This window comes from Balaenoptera acutorostrata, chromosome 12, assembly GCF_949987535.1.
Source record: "Balaenoptera acutorostrata chromosome 12, mBalAcu1.1, whole genome shotgun sequence".
Classification (NCBI taxonomy): domain Eukaryota; kingdom Metazoa; phylum Chordata; class Mammalia; order Artiodactyla; family Balaenopteridae; genus Balaenoptera; species Balaenoptera acutorostrata.
This window is the reverse complement of record NC_080075.1, coordinates 52,711,022-52,724,102: the sequence shown is the minus strand read 5'-3', so window position 1 is coordinate 52,724,102 and position 13,081 is coordinate 52,711,022. Positions and strand designations below refer to the sequence as shown.

The 13,081-nt window shown below is 38.5% G+C and overlaps 1 long non-coding RNA gene across 1 annotated transcript in view; it reads left to right on the top strand.

Annotated features, from left to right (window-relative positions):
- Positions 1-13,081, top strand: part of LOC102997362 (uncharacterized) — a 246,814-nt gene that overhangs the window by 192,205 nt on the left and 41,528 nt on the right. Inside the window, exon 2 of the long non-coding RNA XR_451728.2 lies at positions 3,898-4,032. This is a non-coding gene — a long non-coding RNA (uncharacterized LOC102997362). The remainder of the gene's footprint in view (positions 1-3,897; positions 4,033-13,081) is intronic.

Genomic DNA, 13,081 nt, shown 5'->3' with positions numbered 1-13,081 from the left:
TCTATACTCTAGGGGTTCCCCCTAAGAGGGCTGTGTTTGTTCTTCTGTTTTGGTGGGCTATGTAGACAGTCTGGTAGGCTTGGTTGGTCCCTAGCCCAGTTGGTTGCCAGGCCCTGCCTTGTGTGGATGCTGCTGGCTGCCGTTTAATGGGACCTGGTCACTAGGTGACTGGCTGTGGAACCCTAGGGGGCCCTGGGGCTAGTGCTGGCTCACTAGTGGGCAGAGTCAGGGTCCTGAAGACTCCAGGGCTGTTGCTTGCCCACTGTCAGGTGAAGCCAGGTCCTGAGGTTAGTGCCTGATTACTGGCAGGCAGAGCTGGTTCCTGGAGTCCAGGGATTCTGGAGCTTCTTTCACATGTTTTTTTTTGGGGAGGGGGCGGGGGTGTATGGTTCCTGCCACAGTTGGGTATGGGGTCCGGTGTGTCCCGAAGCTTGCGTTGGCCTGCTAGTGGATAAGGCCAGTGCCCAGCTGGCCCCAGGGTAGGGTCTATAGCCTGCTGTGGTAGGCTAGGTCCACAGGCTGCAGATTGTAGTTTCTTGCATCCAGTGTTTGCCCCCTGGTGGGTGAGGCTGGTCTAGAGGCTTGTGAAGGCTACCTGGAGGAAAGGGCCGGTATCTACCCACTGGTTGGTGTAGCTGGGGTGGGCCATCTTAGAGGCTGTCTAGATGTGGCTGTGGGTTGAGGAAGTCTTTAGGCAGCTTGTCTGCTGATGCATGGGGCTCTGTCCCTGACCAGTTAGTTGTTTGGCCTGAGACATCCCAGCACTAGTGCCTACAGGCTGTTGGGTGTGGCCAGGTCTTGGAGCTAATGAGTCAAGATGGCAGCCACCAGCAGCAGTGTTCATGGAGTAAAATGTTTCCAAATATTGCTGCCACCAGTGTCTACGTCCCCATGGTGAGCCGCAGCCACCCCCTACCTTTCCAGGACACCCTCCAAGACCAGCAGGTAGGTCTGGCCCAGGCTCCTATCCAATTACTGCTTTTGCCCTGGGTCCCAGTGCATGTGAGATTTTTTGTGTGCCCTTTAAGAGTGAAGTCTCTTCACTCTTATACTGCAGGACCACCCCTCTTTTCTTCTTTATGTCTTTAGTTGTAGAAGGTCTTTTCTTGTAGGTTCCATCTGTTTCATGGGTGGTTGTTCTGCAGGTAGCTGTGATTTTGTTGTGCTTCTGAGAGGAGGTGAGCTCAGGGTCTTTCTAGTCTCCCATCTTGGCTGCTCTCCCCTTGTTTAGTATTTGGTGAACAACAGCAACTTACTATATCCTGGGCTCAATACATACTAAACTCATTCTCCTGTACTTATTTTACCTAGAGCATTGATGATTGGAATTGATGTTCAGAATGATGACTCCAAGAACTTTTAGGACTATTTATCATCAAATAACTATTCAATCCCTCATGGAATGAATGAAGGTTCAGAAAGTTGGAATGGCTCTCAACAACCTGTAATTCTTTCAGATACCTTACCTTTCATAGTTTCATTACTTTCTCCTATGCAAATGACTTCTTTACTTACATCCTAGTCCTGGCTTCATTCCCAACTCTCAGTTCCACATTTCCACCTGTCTACTGTCTACCATCTCCAAGCTTCCCTCTCATCACAGTAAATTAAGCAGGCCAATTGTCTGCTGTCATAGAGTTCACATGCTGATTGAGAAATAGGACAAATAGGAGTATGTTATAATATCACATGGTGATTAATGCTGTGGGTGGTGCTAATTTTAGATAGGGTTGTCAGAGAAGGCCTCTTAGATAAAGTGCCAAGTGTGAACATAATAAGAAAGGCATGGAAATAACTAGGAGAAAATTTTTCCAAGCTGAAGAAAAATGTCAAGAGGCCCTGAAGTGGAGTATATTTTGTGAGTTTGACTTTGAGCAAAGAGGCCAGCGGGAAGGAAAACCAGTAGTTGGGTAGTACTGCCTCTATTAAATCTATTTTTTTAATTTTGAGGTATAGTTGACTGACTTATTATGTTTCATGTGTACAACATAGTGACTCAATTTTTAAATGTTATACTCCATTTACAGTTCCTGTAAAATATTGGCTATATTCCTATGCTGTACAATATATCCTTATAGCTTATTTATTTTACACATAATGGGTTTTACCTCTTAATCCCCTGTCCCTATTAAATCTTATGGGAACTTGGTTTGATCCTTTCTTCTTTCAAAACATCAGTCATAACACTTTTACACCGACCTTTCAGAGTCTTCTCGTTTTCCTTAAACTGCTCTGTCCCTGCACTCTGTGCGTTAAACCCCAACTCCTAACATCTTCTTAATGAAGATTTCTCAGTTACTCCCACCCATGTTGAATGATTCCTTTCCTGAATTTCTGCAGAAATATTGGCCTTCAGCACACACACTTTAATACAGTGAACAGTTTTCATATACTCCCATTTTCTCTACTCACATTGTGAATTCCTTAATGCAGGTACACATCTATTTTACTCTATTAATTTAGAGAAAGAAAAGAGGATTCATACACCTTATTGATAATACTTACATACTACTGGGTACTATATAAGATTACTATAATAATACAGAGGAATTACCTGTTAACCTTTAATTAAATAGAAACATGATTCATCACAACTCTGTATTTATTGAAAACCTCAAATTGGTAGAAATTTAAGAATGTTAAAATCTCTTTGAGTAAAAGAAATTTGAAATTGCCATATTTGTATTATATATGTGCTATACATATTTATTTATAACCATCTGTGACATATACAAACACATTTATACAAACTTGATATTCATTTTAATACTTTTCCAAATAAGGATATTCAACATTTATTAAGCATTTGATAGCTTTCAAAGCATATTCACATGTTATCCTATATGAGTCTCAAAGCAGCCTGTGAATTACTAAGCAGCGTATTGTTTCGTTATTATCAGAGAAGTTAAGTGACTTGTCAGAGATCATGTACCTGGCGAGTGACAGGCTATACAGTCCCTAAGCCATTGTTTTTTCCACTATAAGCCAGAAACAATCTCAAGGTCTGCGTTTCTTCTGATTATTCCATCATTCTGTCTTTTATATTGAGAGAGAGAAGGAGAGAATAAGCAAGGGATGTGGGGTTAGTTGAATTTTGAGCAGATTTATTTTAGATAATATGTACAGTGTCTGTAGTGGATCAGGTATGCAGTTCTTATAAATTGAACTGAATATGGAAAACCCAGTTGCTGGCAAATATAGGCACTTCATACCTGTTGATGAATGAGAGTGTTGCCAAATTTTTCTAACTTGAGTGCTTTTGTTTGTTTTTTTAGAGAATTCACTTATCTTTTGCCACCTTTGATGGGCTAAAAATAATCACATACAAATTTAAGGAAAAAAACCCTATATCCACTGAGGTTTTATGAGGGAGCACAGAAAACATGCTTGTGATTACTGCCTAACTGCATCATGTCAAACATTGTGGTTACATTCTAGAAATTAGCAATGTCAATGTGGAATTATCCATGCACTCCTTGGCATCAAGATGCAGCTAATGTCAAATTAAAGTAGCTAAGCATGATGGATGATAATATAAAGAGGAGACTTGGGGGAAGCTGTTTATGGGTTGTTCTCAGAACTGCCTAAATAAAAAAGAAAGAATACGCTCACATTGTCATATACTATACATCAAATGTACAGTCACCAATATTTGATAATTACATGAATATATCAACCAACTTAGAGTTGTAAAAACTTCTCCCATCCTTGGGGATGCTGCACCCTGTTGTTATCATTTGAGAAGCTTTCCAGTGGAACCATTTAATATAGATTGCTGGTAAATAAGTTGAGGCCCAAGACCGGTGATTATTAACGTTCCTCTTTGTCCAATATATGTAGTTTCGTTATTGGGACCCATCATATATATTGACATAACATTGATATTATTTTTTATAGGATCCGGGAAGTTGATTACAAAGAATCTCTTATCTCCTGCATACTCAACCTGTTTTCAGCAATATTGTCAGTCCTGCACACCACAGCCGTTATTTCCTGTGGCTTCTGCCCTTTCACTCTGCAGCACAAAAATAGGTAATTACTTTTTTACTTTACTTTTTATATGTTTACAAATTCTAAAAACAATAATGACTTTCAGGTTAGGCACCACTGGCAGTTTAAGTAACCCCTTTTAAAAGGTCTGTGGTTGTACCTCAGGGCCTTTGCCAATTCGATAGGTCATTAAATTCCTGAAAACACTATTTTCATTTGACATCATGGCCTCTATGGAGAATGTGAGCTGTTGGTACATTCTCCATCAAATACTTGAGAGTAACTTCTGAGCTTGTATCTTGATCAATAACTTGGGATAGATTCACATTTGATATCATGACATTCAGAAATTTCCTAAGTCACTAGAGCTCTCATCTGAGCCCTTAATGAAATGTGATCATCTATCTATCTATTGATTGATCCATTGATATATAGATGAATCAGTCTACCCATCTATCATCTCTGTGATTTCTTTTTCACCTGAAACCAAACAGGATTGCTGTTTGTACAAAAGTTTTGGAGATAGATGTTTTTAAAGTCCTTGTCTTAGTCTGCCCAGGCTGTCATAACCAAATACCACAGACTAGTGGCTTAAACAACAGAAATTTATTTGTGCATAGTTCTGCAGGCTGGAAGTCTGAGATGAGGGTACCAGCGTAGTTGGCTTCTGGTGAGAACTCTTACAGGCTTATAGATGGCAGTCTCCTCGCTGAGACCTCACATGGTGGAGAGAGAGAGCTCTTTGTTGGCTCTTTTCGTAAGGACAATAATCCTATTGGATCAGGATCCCACCCTTATTATCTTATTTAACCTTAATTACTTATAGGCCTTAGTTCCAAATATAGTCACATTAGGGCTTCAACATATGAATTGGGGGAGGGGGGAAATACAATTCAGTCCATAGCAGTCCATTATAGTTTTTGCACTTCAAAATGTTAGTTTATAAGTATGAGAAAAATATCCACAGACAGCATTCTGCAGAAATTTAAATTTTCTTCTCACAAACTGAGATGAAATTCAGATCTGTTGGTCAGAGGACAGCTCAGTTACATCTTTGTTACACTGCACAAAATGTAATCATTTTTCCATAGTCACAGAATTGTTCTATGTAAATTTGCTTCAAAATATTACTTATGGCTTGCTTCTATCAAACTCACCATATAGGAAATTTAAATGCACACGTGAATTTCAGGGGGACTTTGAAGATGCATGTTACATATAAAATTACATTAAATATACACAGGGAGAGATAGGATATCATTTTAATTGGATGTGTAAAACTATCTACCTACCTATCTATATCCAGAGGACATTTGTACAGATAAAGTATGTCAAAATGTGCCCTGAAACTCATAAATTACATGACCCAGTATGGTGAAGAATTTCGTATAAATATATCAAGGTTTAAGAAAAATGATTTTTATAAATTCCAGGATTTAAAAAGTTATAAAATTAATAATTGTGATATGTTAAAAACATGGTAGAATTTTTCAAACTGTGTACTCTACAGTGCCTTAAAAATGGCACTTGCGTTAGAAAAAAATAGAGCTAATTGATTGATTTATAAATAACAGTTAAGAGACATATTTATAACTGACAGTTATGAATGCCTTGTACTCTTTCTCCTGGCATTTATTAGATGTTATCTAATAAATAGTGACAGTGTCATGGAGACAAAAGATTCAGATAGACCTGAATATGAATTCTGGGTCTGCCAGTTGATTTGCCATATGATTGTGGACTCCTCACTTAACTTTCTCGTAGAGCTTCTGGGTAGATTAATCTAATCTTTTTAAAAATCTATTTAAAGTACCTAACACTGTGCCTTGCACATAGTAGGTACTGGATATATATGTTAGTTCCCTTTCTTCTCTCTCTCTGTTTCTATCACACTGAATATAATACAAAGCCATGGTGTAGCTTAAAGCATTTAGGTCATCAACAGTGCTCACATACATGAGCTCACACCACCTGAGCCTATGGCTATAAAAATAGATAGAATTACCTGGAAGGTATGGCTCCTGTCAACAAAAAATTAATCAGTTGATGTAAGAAAGAAATGGAAAATTTTATTCGAGGCAAATTTGAAGATTATAACCCAGGAAGAGCATCTCAGAAAGCTCTGATAACTGTTCTGCCCATTAGAAGTCAAGGTACAGTAATACAAGTTTTTTGAGACAGAAGGCTATACATTAAGTGACGTATTATTAACAAACAGTTTACATACTTCAGATCTAAGCGGCCCCTTACAAAGTCAAGAAGGAATGCTATCTTTTAAGGAGCTCTCTGTCTTGTTGCTGCTAGGAGAATGTTGCTCTTTATGGTTGAGCAGGTATGTTTGCTGATGGGGGAGGTTTGGTCAATGCACAAATGCAGATATACAATGCATAGTAGGGGGGAGAGAGGAGGCCAAAGGGCAGAAAAAATTTTAAGTACTTCTTGTCTTGCCATAAAATATGGATTTCATTTCACAATGTCCCCCTGTTAATCTTTCAATAGAAAGCACCAGGTGATCAAATATTTGGCCCCTTGAAGTCAAAGCGGCTGCTTGCCTGCTCTAGGGTCCATCTCGATACTGGGGCCCAATAGCCCAGTTCTCTCTTTTTGTCGAGGTTATACTAGCAGAATGTTCAGCAAGGATTGACAGCCAGGTCTAGGTTATCCAATAAGGGACTTAAGACAGTTTTCCTTGCATGTGCATTATGTATGCCCATTATTTTATAACAAACTGTAGATGTGATCTTTAATTTCAAGTCATTTAGACTTCATCATCTTAGTGTGAGCAGGTGAAAGTCAAAAGCCTGTCAGTCACCTTATAAGTTCTACAAACTGTAATTTAAATTGGTAGTAGGAGCAACAACATCATTTTCCTATTATTTCCCCTAAACTTGGAAGAGGATTGTTCAGAGAAGAAATTTGACACTTCAAATAGTGTGGCCAACTGGTCTTACCACTGGAAAACTGATTGACAGGTGCCAGAGTGCTCACTTTACAGATTACCATCACAGACTGACAGGGGCTGTTTCCAGGGCTACCCATTGGTGACCTTGAGCCCAAGGCAAATCGATTATGTATGTATCTATCTTCCTAACCAACCTGGGGAGAACTAGGGTCATAAACTTGTTCCATAAATCCATTAGGTCCAGTTAGGAGCTACACAATATTCAACATCTAATGAAAAGGAGTATTTATGGCCAGGTTCAAAACAGGCATCATTAATTGGCCAGGGTCTCATTTAGTGATATTGGTGGTGGTAACATTAGGTTGCATGATGTAAAGTTTCTTTGTTTTAAAATATAATACAATTTCTGAGGACCATCACTTACTTAGAGTCTTGGCGAGGAGAAATCCACCAAGGCAACCTGGGAGTACTAGACATAGGTGACTGGCCACAAAGTCAGCAATCAGACTGATTTTTGAAACTTTCATATGGTTGAGCCCAAGAAATACATTTAGCTCATAAGCAAAAAATGTGAGCAATTGTCAAAGTAGAATCTTGGGTCAGCTGTCTACTTCAGATGTTGTCTTCTTCTTGTCTGGTAGTACTGGTCTTAGTTGAAGTCAGATGTCAGAAACAGGAGTTGTAGTTCATTCAGGAGAGGCCTGATAAGGTCCCTTCCAATGTGGCCATAAACAGTTCTTTATCTGATATCTTTTCCAATATGCATAATCTCCTGGTTGCAGGTCTTGGCACATCTGATTTTCATCCAAAATTATATTACTGTGATAAATTTCAGAGACAAACTTTTAATGACTAAACTTTACAAAAAGTTATATGGGAATTGCATCTTAGCCAGTAAATACAGACCTCAATTAACAAAACTAGGACTTAATATTCACTGAAACATCATCTTTTTCTCTTACCTGCATTTCTACCAATTAATTTGTTTGCAAAATAAGTCTGGTTAATTGAGACTCTTTAAATTGGCTGTGCTGGAACTTTCCATAAAGAATCTCAGATTAAACTTTAAAACCTCAAGGCCAGGAAAAATGTACCAGGTGTGTCATAGATTGTGCCTTTGGTATCTGTAGATTTGGGTGATGGATTTGGGTGAATACTTCTCTTCTCGAGGTCCCCAAAATACCTTGAGATTCCTGCATCTGTTAGGAGGTGGCCTTCCTTATATACCTGAGAAAGCTGCTGGGAACCTAAGAGTTTCCAAATTCTGGAGGGATCAGGTAGAGAGAGAAAAGATAAATGTTTCAATTTTACTTACAGAAGTATAATTTAAAGGTTTCCTTATATCTAGAAAACACAGATTAAAAACCAATAACAACATTTTGGACAAAAACCAAAAATTATAACCATATTCATACGTTTGCTTAGTCCTATGTGACTAATCCTTGATCTTAATCTTCTGTTAACAGTTTTACGAAGCCATCAGGTTTTCCATTAGAATTCTTTAATTTCTTACCCAGTTCCGTGGTATGATCTGAAAGTTATCAGAAACCTGTACTTGTCAAAAAGTCCTTGCTATGAGTCTTCTTGAAGATGAAGCATTTTGCAAAGAGGATCAGAGTACAATGATAACTGTCTGTAAATGACAAAAAAGACTTAAAAAGTCAAGGTTAAAGACTGATTACAATGCAGTTGAAAAGAAACTTGGTTGCTGCTGTGACATACAACATTTGAGGTAATTACTAAAATTATGACTGATACCATTTACCATGACATACCAGAGTCTAGGAGTTCATATAATTTCTCGAATGTGTACATTCACACTGTATACCCATAGGATAGAATCTAAGAAGTTTTATCACCACTTACTTATTTGATAATGCTTCCCATGTAATTTAACATACCAAATAAGCCTAATTAGTTTATTCTTCTTCTCTCTGAGATGTAGAGAAAACAAATATTTCAAGGTTTTAAGGACCCTTTGTAAAACCTCAAAGTTAGCTAGAGGTCGAATGAACTTCATTTAGAATTCGATCTTTGGGAAGTTTATCAAAAATATCAAGAAGTTTTAGAACACTTGATCAAATAGAAACACAAGTCACTGTGAAACAATACCCATTCACTTAACCAAATGACGATAAAAGACCTCAATGACAAATACAGATCACTTCAAGGCAAAGACCCTCACACAGTCTCACACAAAAGAAGTTCAATATTTTAAGAAAACTTTGTCTTCTTAGAGAGAAAACTAAATTCAGGTTTCGTATGACTTGACTTTACCCATAAAATTCATTTTCTAAATTAAATTCAATCTTACCTTAGCCAATTCTGACCATGTACGAAACTCTCTGTGTTCTTCCTCCACACATCTTCCGTAACTTTCTGTATCCTTATTAATCTGTCCCTCACTTCCCTTTCCATTCTGAAACAACCAGCTCTAAGAGAAAGTCACCTTTTTTTTTTGTTTTAACAAAATGCATTTCCATTACTCATACTTTTTTTTTTTTTTTTTTACGGAAAATACACACCCTACTTTCCTTGCATAGTGAAGCGTTTCCCCTTATAAGTCTTAACCTTAAACTGTCATACCAGCATTTCTTGACTGGCACTTATGAATGTATTTCATAACCTCTAGAGCTGTACACCTTCTCATAGAATTTCTTTCCTCAATGTGGTACAAGATATGTGTCTAATGAACCCAAACATCTTTAGTTTCTCATAAGACAAAAGTAGGTAAAAGATATGTGTCTAAGGAACCCAAACATCTTTAGTTTCTCATAAGACAAAAGTAGGTAAACTTAGACCTGCCCAGATATTAATGTTCCTGTATTTTATCCTAGTTGAAATGACCTGGATAGTGAATGAATTCTTGTAATTTAACTTAGTTTAGTTTCAAGTTACCAGAATCTAGAGAGATACTATCCTTAAAGCAGATTTTCCCAAAACACAAATATTCCAAAGAGTTTACCTCAAAGCTCTTAGATCATTTACCTCTATTTACTTAAAAGTTTTGTCATATTGGTTTTTTTGCTGACAGACTTTATAACAAGGAATAATAAGGTCTTATTTGATTTCTAGTAAACCTAGGTACAATAAAAGTATTATACTTAATGCTGATAACTCTACAGACATGTCTATATTAATCAAACTAACAAGCTTAAGCTAACTTTAATACCAGATATTAATTCAGTCCTGAATATTTCCCAGATCACGTGAACCTGAAGTTCATTTTGGCAAGTTTCTTTTATATTTCTGAGTATTTATATAGCACTTAATTTCCTTTAAGCCAATTAACTAGAGCTCTTCTACAGATTAATTTTGGCAGTACCACACATCTACACCACACAGATGTGTACAAACACACAAACACAGAGGATCTCATAGTTCCCATCCCCAAATTTCAGCCATGAATCAAGTACAACAATATAAAACCCATCAGTTACAAAAGAGATGGGATTCAAGTTGGGTTTCTGGCAGATGGAACAAATCAAGGTCACCTGTCTAGATGGCTAAACCCTTTTTGCAAATATTTATGGAAAAGACACTTAACATTTCTATTTGTCTCTGCCAAATCAAGTTCCAAATTCCCTACCCCATTTCCCAAAATTTGTATTTTAAAAAGATGGTGGAGATAAGGGTTCCTGGAGAAGACGGGATAGAACATTTGCATCTCAAAGGCATAGGAGGAGAAAAGTAAGTTCCTCCTAGGATGACTTTGTTCCCTTAAGGCCAGAAAAAAATCTTTTCCTCAATACTTAACAAGCCTCTTAAGATAAGTAGGGGAAGTTTGGGGAGTTTAAGATAAGTAGGGGAAGTTTGGGGAGTAGTAAAAGGATTGGTGGGCTTTGGATTATTTCTGGAGCTGCACCTCTGGTCCTGTAAATACTAGATTTGTAAAAACAAGGAGAGTTGGTTTTTTCCTCAAAGAATTGGGTGGCCACCTCAATGTATCAAAGGACTGACACACCCATTCACCTATAATGGAATATTTTACTTTCCCTCATTTAGCTTGGAGGAGAGGGCCCCCACCAAAAAAAATTCCTATCAGGCTCCAAATATCAGCTATATAGTCAGTTTAGTCAGACCGGTGGCCTTCCATTTTGGTAATCCATTTACAAATACTTTTGAGGATCCTCCCTGGACTTAAGAAACTCTCTAGTACAGCCCTCAGTTAGGCCTTTGATCTGAAGAGTCTTGCCTACAGCCTCACATGGTCCCTTTTCTAAAGGTAACCACTTAATAGTCTCTTTAGAGTGGAAAAGCAATTCAGAAGATTATTACAATGAGTACTCAAAGAAAGATAAAGGGGGGAGCAGTAGTTAAAGTTTTAGGTACCTTTTAATATCATTACTCTTTCATCAGCCTTCTACAACAAATCTTTCAATAAGGCTATTTTGGACTTTTTGAAGCCTTTTGGGGCTGCCACATACCAATTAAAATAGGTATGTGAATTTAAGATGAGAGCTGTCTAAAATTTTAACAATTTAGATGTTTCTCAAATTCAAAAGATCCATGGAGATATAGCCCTACATATATTTTCCCCTGCTATACTAATTTTAGAAAAGAGAAAAAAACACCACTGTTATTTCCAGTAGACCCTGCAGGCACAGATCCAGAAGACCACTGGCTTTAACTGCACACTCAAAATTGTTTGGGAATGTCAAAATAACCCCACCTTGGCCATTTCAGGGCCCAATTTTCTTTGGTTCCCAATTAAGTAATTGCAGCCTGTATTTCCATAGGTGACTTGTTTGCACGGGAGCTGTTTGACCTTTGAGGCACAATTTCCCAGTATCAATTTCATAGCTGAATTCAAATATGAGAGATGATCTGAACGACTTTCTGAGGACAGTGTGGTGGATCGCTCATGTGCTGCTTCTGAGTCTGGCACCCCAAGGAGTTACCCTTGGGTTGGTTCGACTTCTTTTACATGGCTTGGTTTCTCCCTATGGGAACGTAAAACCATCAGAGGTGCTCAGAGTGCTATAGAGTATCAGCTTCTGTCGTGCCTTCCCATTTGAGTGGTACTTACTTAATGGTCGCAGTGGGTCTCCCCTATAGGGCCGCTGCATGTCATGAGGATTGATTCTCAGACACTTCCGCAAGGTCCTCCGTCGCCTGAGGATACCTTGTGGCCAGAAGGAGCAAAATGGCCCTTTACTCTTCAGAGCTGAATAATTCAGTCTCGCATTTCACTAGCAAAAGTTTTGTTCAGACCATATATCAGCTCATTTTTTTCGATTTAAGGCAAATTTAACATAAACCCAGCCACCTATGTTTCCCTGGGCCTCTGCCCAGACCCCCTAGGCCCTGCCTAGGTAATGCACTGGTGCCCCTTAAGACTCCAAGTATTAAGTGAAAACCAGCTCAAATAAAATTTTTAGGATCATCACCCAAATAATGAGATCCGAATATCAGAAGAACTCATGGGAACACCTAAGGAGTACCGTGAAGCCAGTGAGGCTCAGTGGGCCCATGCTGGTACCAAGCGCCAGTTTCGGATAGACTCCAGGTGTCCTCTCACTGGTGTCTCTGATATCCTGCCAGCTGCACCAAGCATATGTCGATGAAAAATTAATCAGTCGATCTAAGAAAGAAATGGAAATTTTTATTTGAGCCAAATTTGAGGATTATAACACAGGAAGAGCATCTCAGAAAGCTCTGAGAACTGCTCCACCTGTTAGAAGTCAAGGCACAGTTATATAAACTTTTTGAGACAGAGGGCTGTACATTAAATGACATATTATTGACAATTTACATAATCCAGATCTAAGCAACCCCTTACAAGGTCAAGAAGGAATGTTTCCTTTTAAGGCGTTGTCTTATTGATGCTAGGAGAATGTTGCTCTTCACTGCTGAGCAAGTATTTTTGCCGATGGGGAGGTTTGGTCGATGTATAATGCGGACACACAAACCACAGTAGCAGGGGGAGAGGAGGCCAAAGGGCAGAGAAAACTTTTTTTAATGTTTAAATTTTTCTTGTCTTGCCATAAAATATGAATCTTATTTCACAGTCCCTTTTATAATCTGCCCATGACAGCTATTCTGGCCTGGATGGGGACAGCTCACTACCAGCCTGGGCCCCTTGCCAAACTAGTCACCATGTCTAAATGTGAGCCTCTGTTGCTCTAAGTAACTGGCCTTCAAGGAGTAAAAGAAGTGGAATCAAAAGAGTAAAGAAAAGTCAAGAAG